The sequence below is a fragment of the Pleurodeles waltl genome, chromosome 1_1, assembly GCF_031143425.1.
Source record: "Pleurodeles waltl isolate 20211129_DDA chromosome 1_1, aPleWal1.hap1.20221129, whole genome shotgun sequence".
NCBI lineage: Eukaryota > Metazoa > Chordata > Amphibia > Caudata > Salamandridae > Pleurodeles > Pleurodeles waltl.
Window position 1 is genome coordinate 18,214,675 of NC_090436.1, and position 20,757 is coordinate 18,235,431.

Here is a 20,757-nt window from a genome sequence, read left to right on the forward strand (position 1 = left end):
CTGATAGATATAACTCAAGAGAATGCGAGACCTATTGCATTACAAATGCTTGTTTAGATGTGCAATGAGAGAGAAAGGAGCACTTGGTGATAGCACCCATAGAGCAACCAGCCCATTATTGATGTCAGAGCGTGTGAAATGAGGGGATTGCCAGTGGGCCACCCAGGAAAGTTTTCAATGGACCTACGTATTGCTGTCAATAGGAGGGACCAAGAGTCCTTGTCCCCTACAATTAGACCCACCAGCATAACTTCAGCACTGGTGGGTAAGGATAAGTTACTTACCTGTAAATCCTAGTTCTCTTCCAGGGGTATCCTCATCAAAGTCATAAACATTAAATATTCCCGCCCCTGTGTGGGGATCCCGGAGCATATACAAAAACACACATGTATAAGTATGAAATATATAAGAAAAATATAGCATTTTTTAGCAGACAATTTTCATACCAGATTCATGTATACATGTGTATAACAGCAATGCAGACTATGTTGATAAACAGGCTAAAATGCTTTATTTCTATGGATTTTGTTTTGATTTTTTTAATTTTTTTAAACACTCTCCTTTATAATTACAAGAAAAACTTTCTAAAGCCCAATAGCGGGCACAGAAAAGGAAAATACCAGCAAAACATGTGAAAAAAGAGAAAAAACTACATTGAAAACAATAGAGCATTGTTAGCCAATAGGCTGCATTCAAGTTAATACAGCAGAACCACAAAATTTGCCATTGTGCCTTTAAGACCCTGAGCACCTCCAGTATCCCACCATGCCTCAGGGGTGAAGGAGAGGTGACAGTTGGTTCACAGTTAGGTCAGTACTTTTTTACGGTGACAAAGCATCCAGCAGATTGGATAGATGGTCTGTACTGCACTTCTAGGAGACTTGCATCAGGGGAGGAGGGTGGGTTGTTTATCACTTTGATGAGGATACCCCTGGAAGAGAACTAGGATTTACAGGTAAGTAACTTATCCTTCTCTTCCAGGGGATCCTCATCAATAGTCATAAACATTGAATAGATTAGCAAGCCCATCCCTTATCTCTGCGGACTGTCTAATAGAATTGCAGGAAAAAGACATACACTATGCAAACAAATTTCTCAGTGACGCTTGACCAACTTGAGCGTCCACTTTGGCATCTGAATCTAAACAGTAATGCCTAGTAAACATATGTACAGATTTCCATGTAGCGGCCTTACAAATTACAGAGATTGGAACATTATTAAGGAGGGCAGCAGTAGCCGCTTTTCCTCTTGTCGAATGAGCCTTAGGCCTAGCCAATAACTGTTTGTTAGCCAATTAATATGCAGTAACAATACATGAAACTATCCATCTAGATATGGTTAGTTTTGAGGCTCCATCGCCTGTTCTCATATGTCCATAATTTACAAACAGGTGGTGAGATCGTCTAATCAATTTGGTCTTATCCAGATAAAAGTTTAGCACTCTTATCAAATCCAGAGAGTGCAAGGCATTCTCTGCTGGTGTATCCAGATTGGGGAAAAAAAGTTGGGAGTGATATAGTCTGACTGATGTGAAAATCCGATACCACCTTCGGTAAGAACGATGGATGAGTTCTTAGAACAACTCTATTTTCATGGAAAAACGTATACGGTTCCTTGGAGGACAAAGCCTGAATCTCACTGACCCTCCTCGCCGAAGTAATGGCTACAAGAAAAGCTGTCTTCCACGTAAGGTGTTGCAAAGAAGCTCTGTGAATAGGCTCGAAAGGAGGGCCCATGAGTTTAGATAACACTATGTTCAGTTCCCATGGAGGTGAGGGTTTTCGAATGGGTGGAAAAACCTTCTTTAAACCTTCTAAGAAATCCTTGACTACTATCATTGTAAAGAAGGATTCCTGAGAAGGTGACTTACGATAAGCTGTAATGGCAGATAAATGTACCTTAATAGATGACAATTGCAGACCTCATTTTGCCAGATGGAGCAGGTAAGACAATATGATATGGTACGTCTTCTCTTTGCTGGACCACAAGCCCTGAGCTTGAAGGGAACCCAGATGAGCTCCCCAGCCCTGAAGCGATGCATCCGTTACCAGAGTGTCGGAAGTGATTGGATGGTGAAAAGAACTCCTATTGACAGGTGATGTCTGCGCGTCCACCATTGTAATGACTGTCGCGCTCCTACCGGATGGTGAATACATCCGCGAGTATTGAGAGTCTGGAGAAGCCGGTGCCTTGCTAAGACTCTCCAACCACCTTGGCGATAGGTTTATGGGCGAGATATGCCCTGATGATGAGGCCCTTGACCATCCAGACGATCCACTCCTTATGGAGACCACTGGACTTGGTGGAATGACATTCTTGTCAGCCCGTGGTTGCTGACGCTCTTCCCCTTGAGAGGTAGGCAGTAACTGTCTTGACGTCAAAAGGTGTACCGACATCCAAGGAAGTACCGTGGACTGCTCAGGTCTCGACGTTGAGCGCTTTGATGGCGACTGGTGGACCCTTGTATGTGCGCGGCTCGACATCGTATGTTTCGCCGTCGAGTGATGACCGCTGACGATGGAAGCCTCTGCTCTCCCCGCTGAAGCGATCTCGACATCGTCTTCCGTGCCGTCGAGGGGTGTGATGCCTTAGACGGCGTACGAGCACGACGGTGCTGGCTCGACGTCGATCGGTGGGTTGCGGTCGACGGAGATCTGTCCTGATGATTGCTGTGCGCCTTCGACGTCGTATCCTTCGACGTCGGTCGTGTCGCAGTTGACGGCGATAAGCGAAGATGCGACGGTGGCAGCAAGGACGTCGACGCGGAACAGACAGGCACTTTCTTACCAGCTGATGTCGATCTAACCTGTCGCTCCTGAGAATGGCTTGTTGACTGCCTGGGAAGCGAAGAGGACGATGTTTTCTGCCTCTCATGAAGTCCATGAAGTCTGATTTTCTCTCTGTTCTTCAGAGTCCTTTTGGACATGTTTTTACAGTGCCTGCATGTGTCAGGGCAGTGGCTCTGAGGCAAACACACAATACAGAGAGAGTGTGGATCAGACTGGGCCTTCTTCTTCCCACAGGAAAGGCACTTCACAAAAAGAGAAGGCATTTTCCAGTCAGGAAAAAATTCCCTCACTCAGAAAAAAGTGAAAAATGTTGAGTGAAGGTAGAATTTTTTTTTGAATATTGTTCTGTGAAAAACTCAGAAAAATTGAGAGCTCAATGCTCCAGGATCCTCTCAGAAGAAGCCGGAAAAAAGAACTGACCCAACTGTGAACCAACTGTCACCTCTCCTTCACCCCTGAGGCATGATGGGATACTGGAGGTGCACAGGGTCTTAAAGGCACAGTGCCAAATTCTGTGGTTCTGCTGTATTAACTTGAATGCAGCCTATTGGCTAACAATGCTCTATTGTTTTCAATGTAATTTTTTCTCTTGTTTTTTCACATCTTGCTGGTATTTTCCTTTTCTGTGCCCGGCTATTGGGCTTTAGAAAGTTTTTCTTGTAATTATAAAGGAGAGTGATAAAAAATAAAAATAAAAAACATAGAAATAAAGCATTTTAGCCTGTTTATCAACATAGTCTGCATTGCTGTTATACACATGTATACATCAATCTGGTATGAAAATTGTCTACTAAAAAATGCTATATTTTTTTCTTATATATTTCATAATTATACATGTGTGTTTTTGTATATGCTCTGGGATCCCCGCACGGGGGCGGGAATATTCAATGTTTATGACTATTGATGAGGATTCCCTGGAAGAGAAAAATGGGTTTTCCACTTGTCTGGTACCTCCATTCTTGTAGATAAGGCACCTCTTAAATCACGTTTAGTATAAAAGGTATTCTTCACAGACTGACTCAACTCTTGCATATGGCTATTAACAGGAAGTAGCACCAAGACCATTACTGTGGCTACAACATACCTGCTGATACCAGAAGCCCAACAAAATGTAACACAGCTTCCCCTTCAATGGGGCTCTGCTCTTTGATTCCGACTTAGATGGAGATATTTTAAATACTGAGATTATTGGACAGACTGGAATTCATGCACTTTAATACTTTATTTTTGCTGCCCCAGTAATAACACATAATCCCAAAGACATCCTGCATAAATAGATTGAGACCACAGACCTAGTGATTGGATCAAAGGGAGTCATGCATCAAAGAGAGTAATGCCTTTCTTTGGGACCTCTTTTTAAGGATTTACTATGGACAAGTGTTGGGAGGGGTGGGTGGCAACTGAAAACACTGCCTGAAGAAAGGTGGCTAATGTATGGGACAATATCCTGCCTAATGGAGGCGTTGGTTTGAGCAGTCACTTTCTTGTCGCTCTGTACTCCGTCCCTTTTAATCTGCCCATGATCCTGTTGCTGGTGGGGGCAGAAATGGAGGGGCTGCTTCCCTGTGAGCAGTAGGAGATGTGGAAACTGCATACTTGTGTCCACTTCTCACCCACTCCACCCTCTAGGTAACTTTGGAGTGTGAGTGGCCACTGTGCCCTGCCTGGCTCACACGATGACAGGTGAAGAAAATAAGTTACTTACCTGTAACTGTAGTTCTCCAGTATTGGAATCTTTCATAGATTCACATGCTTGAATCATTCCCCGTCGTCGAGATGGGAGTCCCCAGTATAATTTACACAAGTAATGTCAAGATATATTAACAGAGAAAAAAGGCCCTAGGCCTCTTCAATTTAACAGTCTATCAGAGTCATTTTGTGAAAAGGACCAAACCTGAGCCTCCACCAATCAGGCGACAGCACCCTCCAGAATCCTCCTAAGAGAAGCTCCAGCACCTCAGATTTTCCAAGCACAAGTGCGTAAAATATAGTAAACAGAGAAAGAAAGAAAGAAAGAGGTGAAGTGAGCTTCTCCGGGGAGGCGGGTGGGTCGCATGTGAATCTATGAAAGATTCAATACTGGAGAACTACAGTTAAAGGTAAGTAACTTATTTTCTTACTCCAGTATTGGAACTTTCATAGATTCACATGCTTGAATCAGAGTAGAGAGCAGTAGTGATGCACATTGTAATATGACAACATCTTTAATGGAAAACACTTTGATACACAAAACCTTATTGTCATCCTGCATATACATGCAACTATAAAGGTATGCACCCATATGAATAAGTTACTTACCTTCGGTAACGCTTTTTCTGGTGGATACAGTAACTACCTGTGGATTCCTCACCTAAAGAATTCTCCCCTCGCGCCAGCCTCGATGGAAATTTCTTCTAGCTCTGCACGTCGACAATGACGTCACCATCGCCCGACTCCACGCGACGCCGTATGAGGTCATCCAGGCAATAAGAAGCCCTCGTCGACGTGCAGACGTCAGTTATCACCATTATTTACGTGCCAAAGAGGCGAACAGGTTAAACCTAAAGAGCACATATTAATCCAAAATGAATGAAAATAGAACATTTATTATAGAGCACATTCTAAGTAACAGAAATGAATACACAATAGCAGAGAGAAATAAATATGTACATATATAAACCAAGATCAAAAGATTTTCTTTGAACTATCTTACTTAGTAAAGAAATTGTATATACAGTTATATAACTATATACATGAATCAGCTATATACATATGTACAAGATCAAGGATGCGCACCCAAGGATATCTCGGTTTGACCAGTCAGGCAACGGGGAGGCGGGTGGGACCGTGAGGAATCCACAGGTAGTTACTGTATCCACCAGAAAAAGCGTTACCGAAGGTAAGTAACTTATTCTTCTGATGCATACACCTACCTGTGGATTCCTCACCTAAAGAATAGAGTCCCAAAGCAGTACTACCTCCGGAGGTGGGTGCCCGAATGGTCAAACCAAGAAATCGTGCAGCACCGAGCGAGCAAAATGCCCATCCCTCCTAACCTCAGAATCCAAACAGTAATGCTTGGCAAAAGTATGGAGGGACGCCCAGGTCGCTGCCCTGCAGATGTCAGCCACAGGAACACCTCTAGCCAAAGCCGATGAAGCTGCTTTGGCCCTGGTGGAATGGGCACGAAGCCCCACAGGTGGATCTTTCTTTGCCGAAGAATAGCAAACCTTAATACATAGAATGACCCACCTGGATAGCGTTCTCTTGTGGACCGCTCTACCTTTCCTCTTCCCCACGTATCCAACGAAGAGCTGATCATCCTGTCTGAACTCTTTCGTCCTGGCGACGTAGAAGCTCAGCGCTCTTCGTGGATCCAGCCGGTGGAGCCTCTCTTCCTCCTTGGATGGGTGAGGTGGAGGGTAAAAGGAAGAGAGAGTAATCGACTGCCCCAGGTGAAAGAGTGTAACAACCTTCGGTAGGAAAGCCACCTTGGTCCTTAACACCACTTTGTCCTTAAAGAAAGAAAGGTACGGGGGTTCTACAGAGAGAGCCTGAAGCTCGCTAACCCTTCTGGCAGATGTTATGGCCACCAGGAAAACAGTCTTAAATACTAGCAATCGTAAAGAGCAAGAGTGCATCGGCTCAAACGGGGACCCCATTAGAAACGTTAAGACTAAGTTAAGGTCCCACTGAGGCATAACAAATGGTGTTGTTGGAAACTTGTTGGTGAGCCCCTTTAGGAACTTTAAAACAATAGGAGATTTAAAGAAGGATGGTTGATCAGGAAGGCACAGAAAAGCAGATAGAGCAGACAAATAACCTTTGACTGTGGCAATTGCACAACCCTTCTGTGCCAGATAGAGTGCAAATGACAAAATGTCAGATAAACTAGCTTTTAAGGGATCTAAACTGTTCTCTCCACACCAGCATGCAAATTTAGCCCAACGATTAGCATAGATTGAGTTGGTGGAGTGTCGCCTGGCCGATAAAATAACATCTACCACATCTGGTGGGAGAAAAAAGGAACTCAGATTGCCCCGTTCAATCTCCAGGCATGAAGATGCAGGCTCTGGAGGTGGGGGTGTAGAATCTGCCCCTTCGACTGCGAGAGGAGGTCCACCCTGCAAGGGAGACGGAGCGGCGGGCACTGAGAGAGCTGGAGAAGGTCCGAATACCACACCCTTCTTGGCCAATCCGGAGCTATTAGGATGACTTGAGCTCGGTCTTGGCGGATCTTCTTCAGAACTCGAGGAATCAAGGGTATGGGGGGAAACGCGTAAAGCAACCCACCCTTCCAGGACATCTGAAACGCGTCCCCCAAAGCTCCTTGCACCGGATACTGGAGGCTGCAAAATAGCGGGCACTGCGCATTCTCTTGAGTTGCAAGTAGATCTACTTGTGGATATCCCCACATCCGGAAGATATACAGAACCAGATCTGGATGAAGACGTCACTCGTGGTCGGCCGAGCTGCGTCGACTGAGAATGTCCGCACGCACGTTCAGGACTCCGGCCAAATGATGTGCCACCAAGCAGATCTTGTGCTCCTGAAGCCAGGACCAGAGACGAAGAGCTTCTCTGCAGAGAAGATACGACCCCACTCCTCCCTGTTTGTTTATATACCACATTGCGGTAGTGTTGTCCATTAGAACTTGGATTGACTGACCGCGAATGGAAGGGAGGAAGGCCTTGAGAGCCAGACGTACTGCCCGCAATTCCAACAGATTGATGTGTAATCTCTGTTCTACTGGAGACCAAAGGCCTTTGATCTCCAGGTCCCCCAGATGAGCTCCCCACCCTAGAGTGGAAGCCTCCGTTACTACCGTGGCCACTGGTGGTGGCAGCAAGAACGGCCTTCCTTGTGACAGGTTGTCGACCGCTGCCCACCATTGAAGATCTACCGCAGTGTCTCTGGAGATCTTTATCGACTCCTCAAGATCCCCTTTGTGTTGAAACCACTGCCTGCGGACGCACCACTGAAGAGCCCTCATGTGCCAGCGTGCATGAGTGACCAACAGTATGCAAGAAGCGAACAGACCGAGCAAACGAAGGACCTTGAGGACTGGAACTACCGCTCCATTTTGAAACATTGGAATCAATACCTGAATGTCCTGGACCCTCTGGGGTGGAGGAAAGGCCCGATTCAATGTAGTGTCCAATACTGCCCCTATGAACAGGAGGCGTTGAGAGGGCTCCAGGTGAGATTTGGGTACATTGACTGAGAAACCCAGGTCGTAGAACAATTGAGTTGACGACTGGAGATGGCGCCGCACGAGCTCCGGAGCCTTGGCTTTGATCAACCAATCATCCAGGTAGGGAAATACCGCTATCCCCCTTCTTCTGAGTTCTGCCGCTACCACAGCCATCACCTTTGTGAAGACTCGCGGCGCAGAAGTAAGACCAAACGGGAGGACCGCAAACTGATAATGTTGTGATCCCACCACAAAGCGGAGATACTTCCTGTGAGATTTGAGGATTGGAATATGAAAATACACGTCCTGCAAATCGACCGACACCATCCAGTCTCCTTCATTCAACGCCAAAAGAACCTGTGACAGGGTCAGCATTTTGAACTTTTCCTGTTTGAGGAACCAATTCAAAACCCTCAAGTCCACTATCGGTCTCAACCGACCATCCTTTTTGGGAATCAGGAAGTATCTTGAATAACAGCCATGACCCCTCTTTTGCTCGGGAACCAACTCTATCGCACCTTTTGCCAATAGGGACAATACTTCCTGCTGTAATAGGAGAAGATGGTCTTCCGAACAGAAGGATGGGCGGGGAGGGAAGGGAGGAGGGAATTCCCGAAAGGGAAGAGAGTACCCCTTTTTCACGATATCGATGACCCAGGAGTCCGATGTTATAACCTCCCACATCGGAAGAAAATGGGCAAGTCTCCCCCCTACCGGAGACAAGTGGACAGGGAGTGGAGGAGGACTACGGCTGCTTTCTTTGCTGCACCCCTCCCAAGGAAGAGGAAGAGGCAGAGGCAGAGTGCTGCAAGGTTGCTCCTCTCGTACGGACTCTGCCCCTGCCCCTGAAAGATCTGTATGGCAGGGTAGAAGCAGATTGGTGTGGTCCTTGCAATCTTCCACGAAAGGAAGAGCCACGTCCAAATCCTTTAAACCTCCGAAAACCTCTAAAGGAGGATGAAGCAGAAGACTGGAGTCCCAAAGATCTTGCAGTAGCTCTGCTCTCCTTAAAACGTTCCAGAGCAGAGTCCGCCTTTGTGCCGGAGAGTCTCTCGCCATCAAAGGGAAGATCGAGAAGAGTTGCCTGCACGTCAGACGAGAAGCCAGAAGACCATAGCCAAGACTGCCTCCTAGAAACTATGGTCGTGCCCATAGCTCTAGCCACCGAGTCTGAAGTATCCAATCCCGACTGGATCACCTGAGTCGCTGACGCTTGAGCATCTGCCAGCAGCTGCAACATCTCCTGGGACAAATTAGGGTGGCCCTTCGCTTCCTCCATAAGGGCATGGATGTAACGCCCCAGTATGCAGGTAGCATTGGATGACTTTAAGGCCATACTGCAAGATGAAAAGGTCTTTTTTGCAGTATGTTCCATCTTCTTTGATTCCCTGTCCGCAGGTGTTCCGGGAAACGAGCCATGAGAACATCTAGATGAACATGAGGCTTGCACCACTAGACTCTCCGGTGTTGGTTGTCTGGAGAGAAACACTGGATCACCAGGTGCCGCCCGATAACGACGAGCCACCGCTCTGTTGACAGCAGCGGTGGACACAGGTTTCATCTAGATGTCCTAAATGGGGTCCAGCAGCGCCTCATTAAAGGGCAAAAGAGGCTCAGCAGAAGCAGAAGCCAGGTGCAAAACCTCTGTTAATAAATTTCTTTTGACTTCCGCAGTAGGGAGGGGAAGGTCTAAAAAGTCTGCAGCCTTCCGAATGACTGCGTGGAATGAAGCAGCTTCTTCAGTGATCTCTCCAGGGGAAGCTCGATCCCACTCTGGGGAAGTGTCCAAGCCACTGGCTGTATCCAGTCCCTGGAAGTCACCAGAGGGCTCCAAAACTTCACCTTCCTCTAGGTGCTGTCTTGCATACTCTTCCTCCTCCAATAGTCGCAGAGCCAGACATCTTGATCTAAGCCTCGACTCCAGACCTGGCGTCGATAAGGTGTCGGCCGACACCGAAGATCTCCGTCGGCGCCGAACCTCTGATCCGTCCGAAGCCAGACCCTCCGGCTCCACAAGATGCTTAACTGTCATTCGGATCCGAGGCGAATCCAACGGCGCCGTAACAGGTGTTGTCGGTCTGGGCGACGTCAAGGGCATCGGCTCCGCTTCAAGTGCAGCAGATAAAAAAGGGGTGAAGGGCGTTGATTTATAAGACGCCGGAATGCCCAAATTAAAAGCCAAAGGGCCAGACAGACCTGCATGACTTCCACCCGGCGCCATGGAAGTAAAAATGTTAAACATGGCGTTTAAGAACGCCGCAGGGTCCGTTCCCGGAGCCGGGAAAGCAGAGTATTGCTGCTGCGCCGGCACCGGCATAGATGCCGAAGAAGGTCCAGGTAACTCCTGGCCACGAGAACCTTCTGGCCTCTGGGGAGGCTCGACCTCATAGACCGACCCGGGTGACGTCGGGTCGTAGGAGGCGGAGGGGTGACGGTCGGGCTAACCTCCCATGTCGGACGGTGCCGAGCTGACGGAGAAGCCGATCTTGATCTAGACCGTCCCTTGCTCGATCGGCGCCAAGATCTGTGACGGCGCCGAGAGTCACTATGATGGCGATGAGATCTCGAGGATCTCGAAGAAGACTCCCTCCGATGACGCCTCTCCTTCTTTTTCTTGGATCGAGCCAAGAACAATTTTGCCTCCCTCTCTTTAAGTGCCTTAGGGTTCATGCGCTGACAAGAGCGGCATGACTCGACCTCGTGGTCGGAGCTAAGGCACCAGAGGCAATTCTCATGGGGGTCGGTAACCGACATCTGACCCCCGCACTGGTTACATGGTTTAAAGCCGGATTTTCTTGGCTGCAACATTGTAACCGTCGTTTGGAACAGTAGCTCCCTGTGAGCCTCGAAGAATTAACCGTTACTCGGGCACGGAAAAAAGGGAACTGACGTCTGCACGTCGACAAGGGCTTCTTATTGCCTGGATGATGTCATACGGCGTCGCGTGGAGTCGGGCGATTGTGACGTCATTGTCGACGTGCAGAGCTAGAAGAAATTTCCGTCGAGGCTGGCGCAAGGGGAGACTTCTTTAGGTGAGGAATCCACAGGTAGGTGTATCCATCAGAAATATATATATATATATATATATATATATATATATATACACACATATAAATATATACATATACAGATACATGACGAAATACCAAGAGACACAGCAAAAAATTATTTTAAGACACTACTGTAACATGACTGTTCTCTTCAAACCCGAACAGTTATGAGTCTGTCATAATGTTCTTTACCTTTGTATACCTTTCTCTTTTTTTTTTTATTTTTTTTTTTTTAAGAAATCTAAACAATGTGCATACCTGTTCTGGGATGGAAGGATGTAGGAGAGATGGCTCACCTTCACCTGAAGAGATTCCTGAGAACCACCTGGCCTACTGCTACCTCTCCCTGAGATAGAGATTCCAAGCAGTAGTGCTTCGTGAAAGTAAGACAGCTCTTCCATGTTGCTGCCCTACAAATGTCTTGTAGTGGAACTCCGGCGAACAGTGCCACTGACGATGAGACTGCTCTCGTAGAGTGAGCATGCACAGGTGATTGCAAAGGTTTGCCCGCTGCTTGGTGGCAGAAGCGAATGGCTGAGGCGATCCACCTGGAAATACTCTGCTTGGATAGTGGGTAACCTTTCCTAGGAGCACTGTATGGTACGAATAGCTGATTAGAGCGGCGAAAAGATTTAGGTGGTCATTCGAAGTTTGGCGGGCGGCGGTTGCCGCCCGCCAAACTTACGCCGCCACTTGGCCGCTCCACGGTCAAAACACCGCGGGGCCATTCAGACTTTCCCGCTGGGCCGGCAGGCTCCCGCCAAGGGAGCACCCGCCGGCCCAGCAGGAAAGGCCCTGCAACACAGAAGCCGGGTCCGAATGGAGCCGGCGGTGTTGCAGGGGTGCGACGGGTGCAGTTGCACCCGTCGCGATTTTCACTGTCTGCTATGCAGACAGTGAAAATCATGCTGGGGCCCTGTTAGGGGGCCCCACGACACCCGTTCCCGCCATCCTGTTCCTGGCGGTAAAAACCGCCAGAAACAGGCTGGGGGGAAGGGGGTCGGAATCCCCATGGCGGCGCTGCTTGGAGCGCCGCCATGGAGGATTCTCCCAGCCGGGGGAAATCCGGCGGGAAACCGCCGGACCCGGCTGGGAGACCGCGGCTGTACCGCTGCGGTCGGAATGCCAAATGAAGCACCGCCAGCCTGTTGGCGGTGCTTCCGTCGACATCCACCCTGGCGGTCTATGACCGCCAGGGTTGGAATGAGGGCCTTAGTCCTGTCCAAATAAAATTGAACACATCTTTTAACGTCTAAGGAGTGTAATGTCCTCTCAGCCGGAGTAGATGGATGAGGAAAAAAAGATTTGAAGACTAAAGGTTTGTTTATGTGAAAGTCTGAAGGAACCTTTGGGATAAAATGCGGGTTAGTGCGCATTAGCAGTCTGTCATGTTCAAGCTGTAGGAATGGCTCTTGGATGGAAAGCGCCTGCACCTCGCTGACCCGCCTAGCTGATGTAAGAGCTACCAATAAGGCAACCTTCCATGACAAGAACTTGAGGGAAGCACGATGGATGGAAGGAGGTGGTGGTCTGAAAGGGGGTAAACTCTGAAAAGCCCCTTCAAAATTCTCTTAATCAGCCGAGAAGAGAAGAGTGAGGGTGTATCATCTGAACGTCTGTATGCAGCTATAGCTGCTAAGTGAACTTTAATGGACGAGCGTGCTAGGCCAGATTGAGCTAGCTGCAACAGATACAGTAATATTTCCTCTGGTGGTGAGACTAGTGGGTCAATCTGTCGTTGATGACACCAGGCACAGAATCTTTTCCATTTACACTGATACGTTTTGTTAGTGCTATCCGCTCTGGCTTTTGACAAAATATCCCTGCAGTCCTGCTGGATATTCAAATGCGCAAACTCTCTGTGGTGAGGAGCCAGGCTGATAAACGCATTGACTGCGGATCGGGGTGCCAAACCTGGCCGTTGTTCATTGTTAGTGTAAGGAAATGCCTCCTTGGCATGGTTACCCCCTGACTTTTTGCCTTTGCTGATGCTAAGTTATGATTTGAAAGTGTGCTGAGGCCTGCTAACCAGGCCCCAGCACCAGTGTTCTTTCCCTAACCTGTACTTTTGTTTCCACAATTGGCACACCCTGGCATCCAGGTAAGTCCCTTGCAACTGGTACCTCTTGTACCAAGGGCCCTGATGCCAAGGAAGGTCTCTAAGGGCTGCAGCATGTCTTATGCCACCCTGGGGACCCCTCACTCAGCACAGACACGCTGCTTGCCAGCTTGTGTGTGCTGGTGGGGATAAAAAGACTAAGTCGACATGGCACTCCCCTCAGGGTGCCATGCCAACCTCACACTGCCTACAGGTATAGATAAGTCACCCCTCTAGCAGGCCTTACAGCCCTAAGGCAGGGTGCACTATACCATAGGTGAGGGCATAAGTGCATGAGCACTATGCCCCTACAGTGTCTAAGCAAAACCTTAGACATTGTAAGTGCAGGGTAGCCATAAGAGTATATGGTCTGGGAGTCTGCCATGCACGAACTCCACAGCACCATAATGGCTACAATGAAAACTGTGAAGTTTTGTATCAAACTTCTCAGCACAATAAATGCACACTGATGCCAGTGTACATTTTATTGTAACATACACCCCAGAGGGCACCTTAGAGGTGCCTCCTGAAACCTTAACCGACTATCCGTGTAGGCTGACTAGTTTTAGCAGCCTGACACACACCAGACATGTTGCTGGCCACATGGGGAGAGTGCCTTGGTCACTCTGTGGCTAGTAACAAAGCCTGTACTGGGTGGAGGTGCTTCTCACCTCCCCCTGCAGGAACTGTAACACCTGGTGGTGAGCCTCAAAGGCTCAACCCCTTTGTTACAGCACCCCAGGGCACTCCAGCTAGTGGAGATGCCGCCCCCTCCGGCCATGGCCCCACTTTTGGCGGCAAGGCCAGAGGAGATAATGAGAAAAACAAGGAGGAGTCACTGGCCAGTCAGGACTGCCCCTTAGGTGTCCTGAGCTGAGGTGACTAACTTTTAGAAATCCTCTATCTTGCTGATGGAGGATTCCCCCAATAGGATTAAGGATGTGCCCCCCTCCCCTCAGGGAGGAGGCACAAAGAGGGTGTAGCCACACGCAGGGCTAGTAGCCATTGGCTACTAACCCCCCAGACCTAAACACACCCATAAATTCAGTATTTAGGGGCTCCCCAGAACCTAGGAACTCAGATTCCTGCAACCTAAGAAGAAGAGGACTGCTGAACTGAAAAACCTGCAGAGAAGATGGAGACACCAACTGCTTTGGCCCCAGCTCTACCGGCCTGTCTCCCCACTTCAAAAGACACTGCTCCAGCGACGCGTTCCAGGGGCCAGCAACCTCTGAAGCCTCAGAGGACTACCCTGCATCTAGAAGGACCAAGAACTCCTGAGGACAGCGGCTCTGTTCACCAAAGACTGCAACTTTGCAACAAAGGAGCAACTTTGAAACAACACCCGTTTCCCGCCGGAAGCGTGAGACTTTGCACTCTGCACCCAACGCCCCTGGCTCGACTTGTGGAGAACAAACACCACAGGGAGGACTCTCCGGTGACTACGAGACGGTGAGTAGCCAGAGTTGATCCCCCTGAGCCCCCACAGCGACGCCTGCAGAGGGAATCCCGAGGCTCCCTCTGACCGCGTCTGCCTGGTTCAAAGACCCGACGCCTGGTAAAGACACTGCACCTGCAGCCCCCAGGACCTGAAGGATCCGACCTCCAGTGCAGGAGCGACCCCCAGGTGGCCCTCTCCCTTGCCCAGGTGGTGGCTACCCCGAGGAGCCCCCCCCCCTTGCCTGCCTGCATCGCTGAAGAGACCCCTTGGTCTCCCATTGATTCCTATTGCGAACCAGACGCTTGTTTGCACACTGCACCCGGCCGCCCCTAGTGCTGCTGAGGATGTACTTTTTGTGTGGGCTTCTGTCCCCCCCCGGTGCCCTACAAAACCCCCCTGTTCTGCACTCCGAAGACGCGGGTACTTACCTGCTGGCAGACTGGATCTGGGCACCCCCTTCTCCATTGAAGCCTATGCGTTTTGGGCACCACTTTGACCTCTGCACCTGACCGGCCCTGAGCTGATGGTGTGGTAACTTTGGGGTTGCTCTAAACCCCCAACGGTGGGCTACCTTGGACCCAAACTTGAACCCCGTTGGTGGTTTACTTACCTGCAAAAACTAACAAACACTTACCTCCCCCAGGAACTGTTGAAAATTGCACTGTCTAGTTTTAAAATAGCTATATGTCATTTATGTGAAAACTGTATATGCTATTTTGCTAATTCAAAGTTCCTAAAGTACCTACCTGAAATACCTTTCATTTGAAGTATTACTTGTAAATCTTGAACCTGTGGTTCTTAAAATAAACTAAGAAAATATATTTTTCTATACAAAAACCTATTGGCCTGGAATTGTCTGTGAGTGTGTGTTCCTCATTTATTGCCGGTGTGTGAACAAAAAATGCTTAACACTACTCCTCTGATAAGCCTACTGCTCGACCACACTATCACAAAATAGAGCTTTAGAATTATCTCTTTTTGCCACTATCTTACCTCTAAGGGGAACCCTTGGACTCTGTGCATGCTATTTCTTACTTTGAAATAGTACATACGGAGCCAACTTCCTACATTGGTGGATCAGCGGTGGGGTACAAGACTTTGCATTTGCTGGACTAGTCAGCCAATACCTGATCACACGACTAAATTCCCAAAATTGTCATTAGAAACTGATTTTTGAAATTTGAGCTATTTTCCAAAAATTTTAAAAGTCCTGCTAGGGCCTTGTGTTAGTCCCTGTTAGCATTTCTTTTAGAGTTTAAAAGTTTTGTAAAAGTTTGAATTAAGTTCTAGAGATAGTTTTAGACTCTTAAAAAGTATTCCAACTTTTAGAAACTTTGGGGGTCATTACAACCCTGGCGGACGGTGTTAAAGGTGCGGTAATACCGCAAACAGGCCGGCGGGCAAAAAAAAGGGAATTATGACCGTGGCGAAAACCGCCAACATAGACAGCCACTTTAACACTCTGACCGCCACGGCGGTACAGACAAGCAGCGCGGTGGTCACCGCCAACAGACAGGCGGAAGACAATGTACCGCCCACAGTATCACAACCTGCCAATCTGCCACCTTTTCCGGGGCGGATTCACCGTGGATAAAAACACGGCGGAAACAGCTTTTGCAATGGGAAAACGCTCACCTTCTACACATCCCACGAGGAAGGAGGACACCATGGAGCCAGAATTACAAATCCTACCTGCCCTTGTCTTCCTGCTCATTTATGAACACCAGCAACGGCGGCACCGAAGACAACGGTGAGTACTGCACCTAAGACATAGAGGAGGGGGAGGCAAAAGTCAGGGACACACACACGCAAAACACCCACCCCCACCCTCGCACATTATAACACACACAGCTATGCATGTCAAAACATCACAGTAACAACCCATAACCCCCCCCGGAAGAATGCAAAGACCAAAGGAAATCAGTCGAAAAATTGTAATGTATCAAAATACAGGTACCAAATATATACAGATAAATAGATACACATTCAAAAGTATATACATTACGAGAAGCAGTGCAGGTATGCACATATCAATGTCCGTGCACCACTGGGCCAAAAATGCATGGGTGAATCCCACACACGATACTTGTTCACAAACGGAGAGAACACTGCTGGGGCATCAGATAGAAATACAACAGGCACCTCAGGGGGAAGGGGGGGGGGGGGGCCTCAGCCGGATTACAGCACCACGCCAGATCCACGACGGGGCTCCATGCCCATTGATGTATCCTGGGGAGTGCAAAGCCACAGTCTCTCAAGTCTATACAGTGGTTGGTTTGCCCACTGTACCATCCTGGGGAGTGCAAAGCCACAGTCTCTCAAGTCTCTACATTGGGTGGCTTGCCCACTGTTACATCCTGGGGAGTGCAAAGCCACAGTCTCTCAAGTGGATAACAGTCTCCAACGGTTCTGGAGGGGGAATGGTGCCCACAATGCATTTAGCTCCCCGTGACGGTTCCTGTACCGTCACAGTCCCAGCTGTACATGGGATAACGATGCTTGATGTGGCGGTGTTTCCTTGTTCAGCGGTGCTATGCCATGGCAGTCTCTGATCTGTTCAGCGGTTCTCTGCCCTGTTCAGCGGTCTTCACCATGGTGGTGTTTCCTTGTTCAGCAGGGCTTTGCCATGGCGGTCTCTGATCTGTGCATTGGTGTGTGGCATGACAGTCCCTCATTTTCCAGCGGGGCTGTGGCAGCCGGGGCCCTCCTGGGCACTGACTCTGGCAGTGGTCTCCTGACCAGTGACGATACTCGGGCCCTCCTGGGCACTGACTCTGGCAGTGGTCTCTGGCGGTGGTCTCCTGACCAGTGACGATACTCGGGCCCTCCTGGGCACTGACTCTGGCGGTGGTCTCCTGACCAGTGACAATACTCGGGCCCTCCTGGGCACTGACTCTGGCGGTGGTCTCCTGACCAGTGACGATACTCGGGCCCTCCTGGGCAATGACTCTGGCGGTGGTCTCCTGACCAGTGATGACGGTGCTGGCGGTGGCGTCCCGGCCGCCGGGGAGGATGGCGCCCTTTTCCGCCGTGCTGCTCTCACCAGACTGTGCAGACTTTCTCCGGCCCTTCACCACCTTTGGAGGAGTCACAGCTGACTCTGCAATCCCGCTGGGACCCTTGTGACCAGTTTTGCCGCCAGGAGTCTTCAACCTGTCCCGTCTGCCACTGTCAGGATACTTTCAATTCGATTTCCTCAGAAGCAGAAGATAACTCCTCAGTCCCGACCCGAGCTACTCACAACGAATATTAATCCTTCCTGCTGAGTACCCCGGAGGGGGAAAGGGGAATGGGATGGTAGAGAGTGCCACAGAGATGATGAACGCCAGTACTCAGTCTGCCTCTTCACATCTAAGATTGGATACAGCACCTGCAAGAGTCACAGTCGCAATTACTAGGGACATACAACATCAGTTTTTCACTTTCTACTCTCAACACTTAATTCTCTTTAATTCTATTATTTCTTCACTCACCCTGAGTTCTCTGTAGCCTTGCTTCTCCCTATAAATGACAGCTCTTCTTAAAAAAATGCTTATTACTGATTCTGGAAGAACTTCTCAACCTTTGTTAGAGATTGGTTTTATGTTGATATATATATATATATATAGTTGGTGATAATGCGTTCTTCAAATCAGCTGATGTTATTTAATTTCTCCTGTCTTATTGTGACTTCTGTCACTACTTGTATTTGTAAATGCTTGTTTATTACAGTTAGTTTCTCTTTCCTTACTTCGACATCTGTCGATAACTTGTAGTTGTGAATGCTTGTTTATTTAAGTTCGTTTCTCTTTTAAATTATATTTTGGTTTATTACCATTGAATTTGTAAATGCTTATTTGTTAACAGTTCGTTTCTCCTTTAAACTTGGCCTTTGTTTATAACCTTGACATTTGTAGATACTTGTTCTTTTAAAGTTAGTTTTTTCTTTGTCTTTAATATCTTAAACAAGAACCTTGTAAACATAAGGTTAATTCATACATTAACTCTGTAGCCTTGCCGACTTCCACAGGAACGGTCTACTATCAAACTCTTCGAATAAACCTTGACAATATTTATTTGTTTTCTGTAATATAATCTTCAAATGTAATTTTACCTCACAGAAGTTTCTGCTCTGAAGCGTGCTCTCTCTCCACACAGCTGATTCCTGTCAGACCTCAGTTGAAGTGCAAGGCTTCCAGCTGGAGAGCTCGTAACCTAGCAACCAACCGATTGCAAGACTAGAACTGTAACTAACCTTCAGGACTCACAGCGGCCATCTTGGATCTTCTCTTCTTGATTCTTCCTTTGAAATAAGCGCAAGATTACTCTGCAAACCTTCTTCCAGTTTGGGCTTTGCTGTCTCCACTGAGGATATCTCTTTGCTTTTCTCATGCACTTCTTTGATTTGACTTGGCAAGTTTATGTGGTCATGACAGCCACTTTCCAACTTTGGGTGCTTTACAGGGGGTGGACTGGCAGTGCTTTGGATCCGTGTCACACTGCCTACCCTGGTGGCCGGTGCACTCCACACACCTTGAACACGCACCACTGGTACAGGAGTCTTTTTGGCTGAGGTGCTACTACGGGACTTATGAATTGGAGGGGTGGGGATGGGGGCAAAGAGGTCAACGTTGCTGAGGGAGAGTTTCTGACGAACACTGGGATGGGTAGCTGGAGGGGGTCTGGGAGTGGAGGAAGAGGAGGTGGTTGTAGGAGGTGTCACTTTATGTGTTTTGGGTGCAGGTGCAGGTACTGGAGGCTGTCGTGAGGTGGATGGATGTAGGGTGTGTGGGTGCCCGCGTTTGTGTACTTTGGGAGGGGGCGTCACAGACACACTGGGAGAGGACACAGGGGACGTGTAAATGGGAGTGGGGGTGGTGAGTGCTGGTGAGCGGGGTGTGGTGCTGGGTGTTCTGGTGCGGGTCCTAGTGCCTGTGGATGTAGTGCATGCAGGTGAGAGTGTAGATGACACTGGGAGGGAGACGATGAGGAGGGGGACACAGTGGAGGCAGTGGATGTTGCTGTGTCTGTATGTGTGTGATGCTTGTGTGAGTGCCTGTGGGATGTGTGGTGCCTATGTTTGCTTGAGCTATTTTTGTGTGTTGAGGTGTGCGCATGCTTGTCTGTTGGTGTGCTTGGGATAGGCTGGGGTACAGGGGATTGGGTCTGGGTTGAGGAAGTTGGAGGGGGAGGCTAGACACAGGGACAATGGATGCCATCAGTGCTGAGGCCAGAGATTGCAGGGTTCGATGAAGGGCAGCCTGACCAGAATGAATGCCCTCCAGGAATTCATTACCGTTCTGCAACTCCCTTTCTACACCCTGGATGGCATTCACAATGGTAGACTGCCCAACAGTGAGTGACCTGAGGAGGTCAATGGCCTCCTCACTGAGGGCAGCAGGGGTGACAGGGGCAGGGCCTGAGGTGCCTGGGGCGAAGGTGATGCCCACCCTCCTGGGTGAGCGGGCACGGGGCGAACGCTGAGGGGCTGCTGGGAGGGCGGTGCTGGTAGGGGAGGTGGCGGCTGTACCTGTAGAAGTGTAGGGCACAGATGGTGCCGCCACCACAAGGGAGCTCCCATCGGCGGACGACTCCGTGTCGCTGTTTGGAGATCTGGTGCCCGATGTGAAGCTCCTCTCGCCCTCCGTCCCACTGGTGCATTCTGAGTCCGTGGTGTGGCCCTCCATGGCCATGTGGGATGCAGCTCCCTCGTGTTCCGGTGCCACTGTACCTCCGCCTGATGATACTGATGCACAAAAGAACATGGAGAGCAGAAAAGGTGGGGGGGGACGACAGAAGAAAGACAGGTTGAGTGCATGGCATACCGCTACCGTTGGCGGACAATACAGACACAGCAGCCCCCTGCACTACGCCGTGCTCCTGGCCTCCACAGATGCAATTCCTGGGATCAGGGGGGTCATGGGGCGACGGGCACCCCTCCCACGTTGGGAGGCCACCCCCAGCTGAGCCTCTGCCGTCTTCTTGCTCCAGCGGCGAATGTCCTCCCATCTTTTCCGGCAGTGGGTGCCCCATCTCTGGTGGACCCCCAGGGTCCGTACGTCCTTGGCGATGGCACGCCAAATGTCCTTCTTCTGGTGGGCGCTGACCTACATGAAATGCACAGGGGAAGAAGAGAAGTCATTAGCAGGAGCACAGTCGAAGTGAGTGACCCCCATCCCTACCCTTGCCATGTGGCACATGCAGCACATGCATTCACAGTCCTTCAT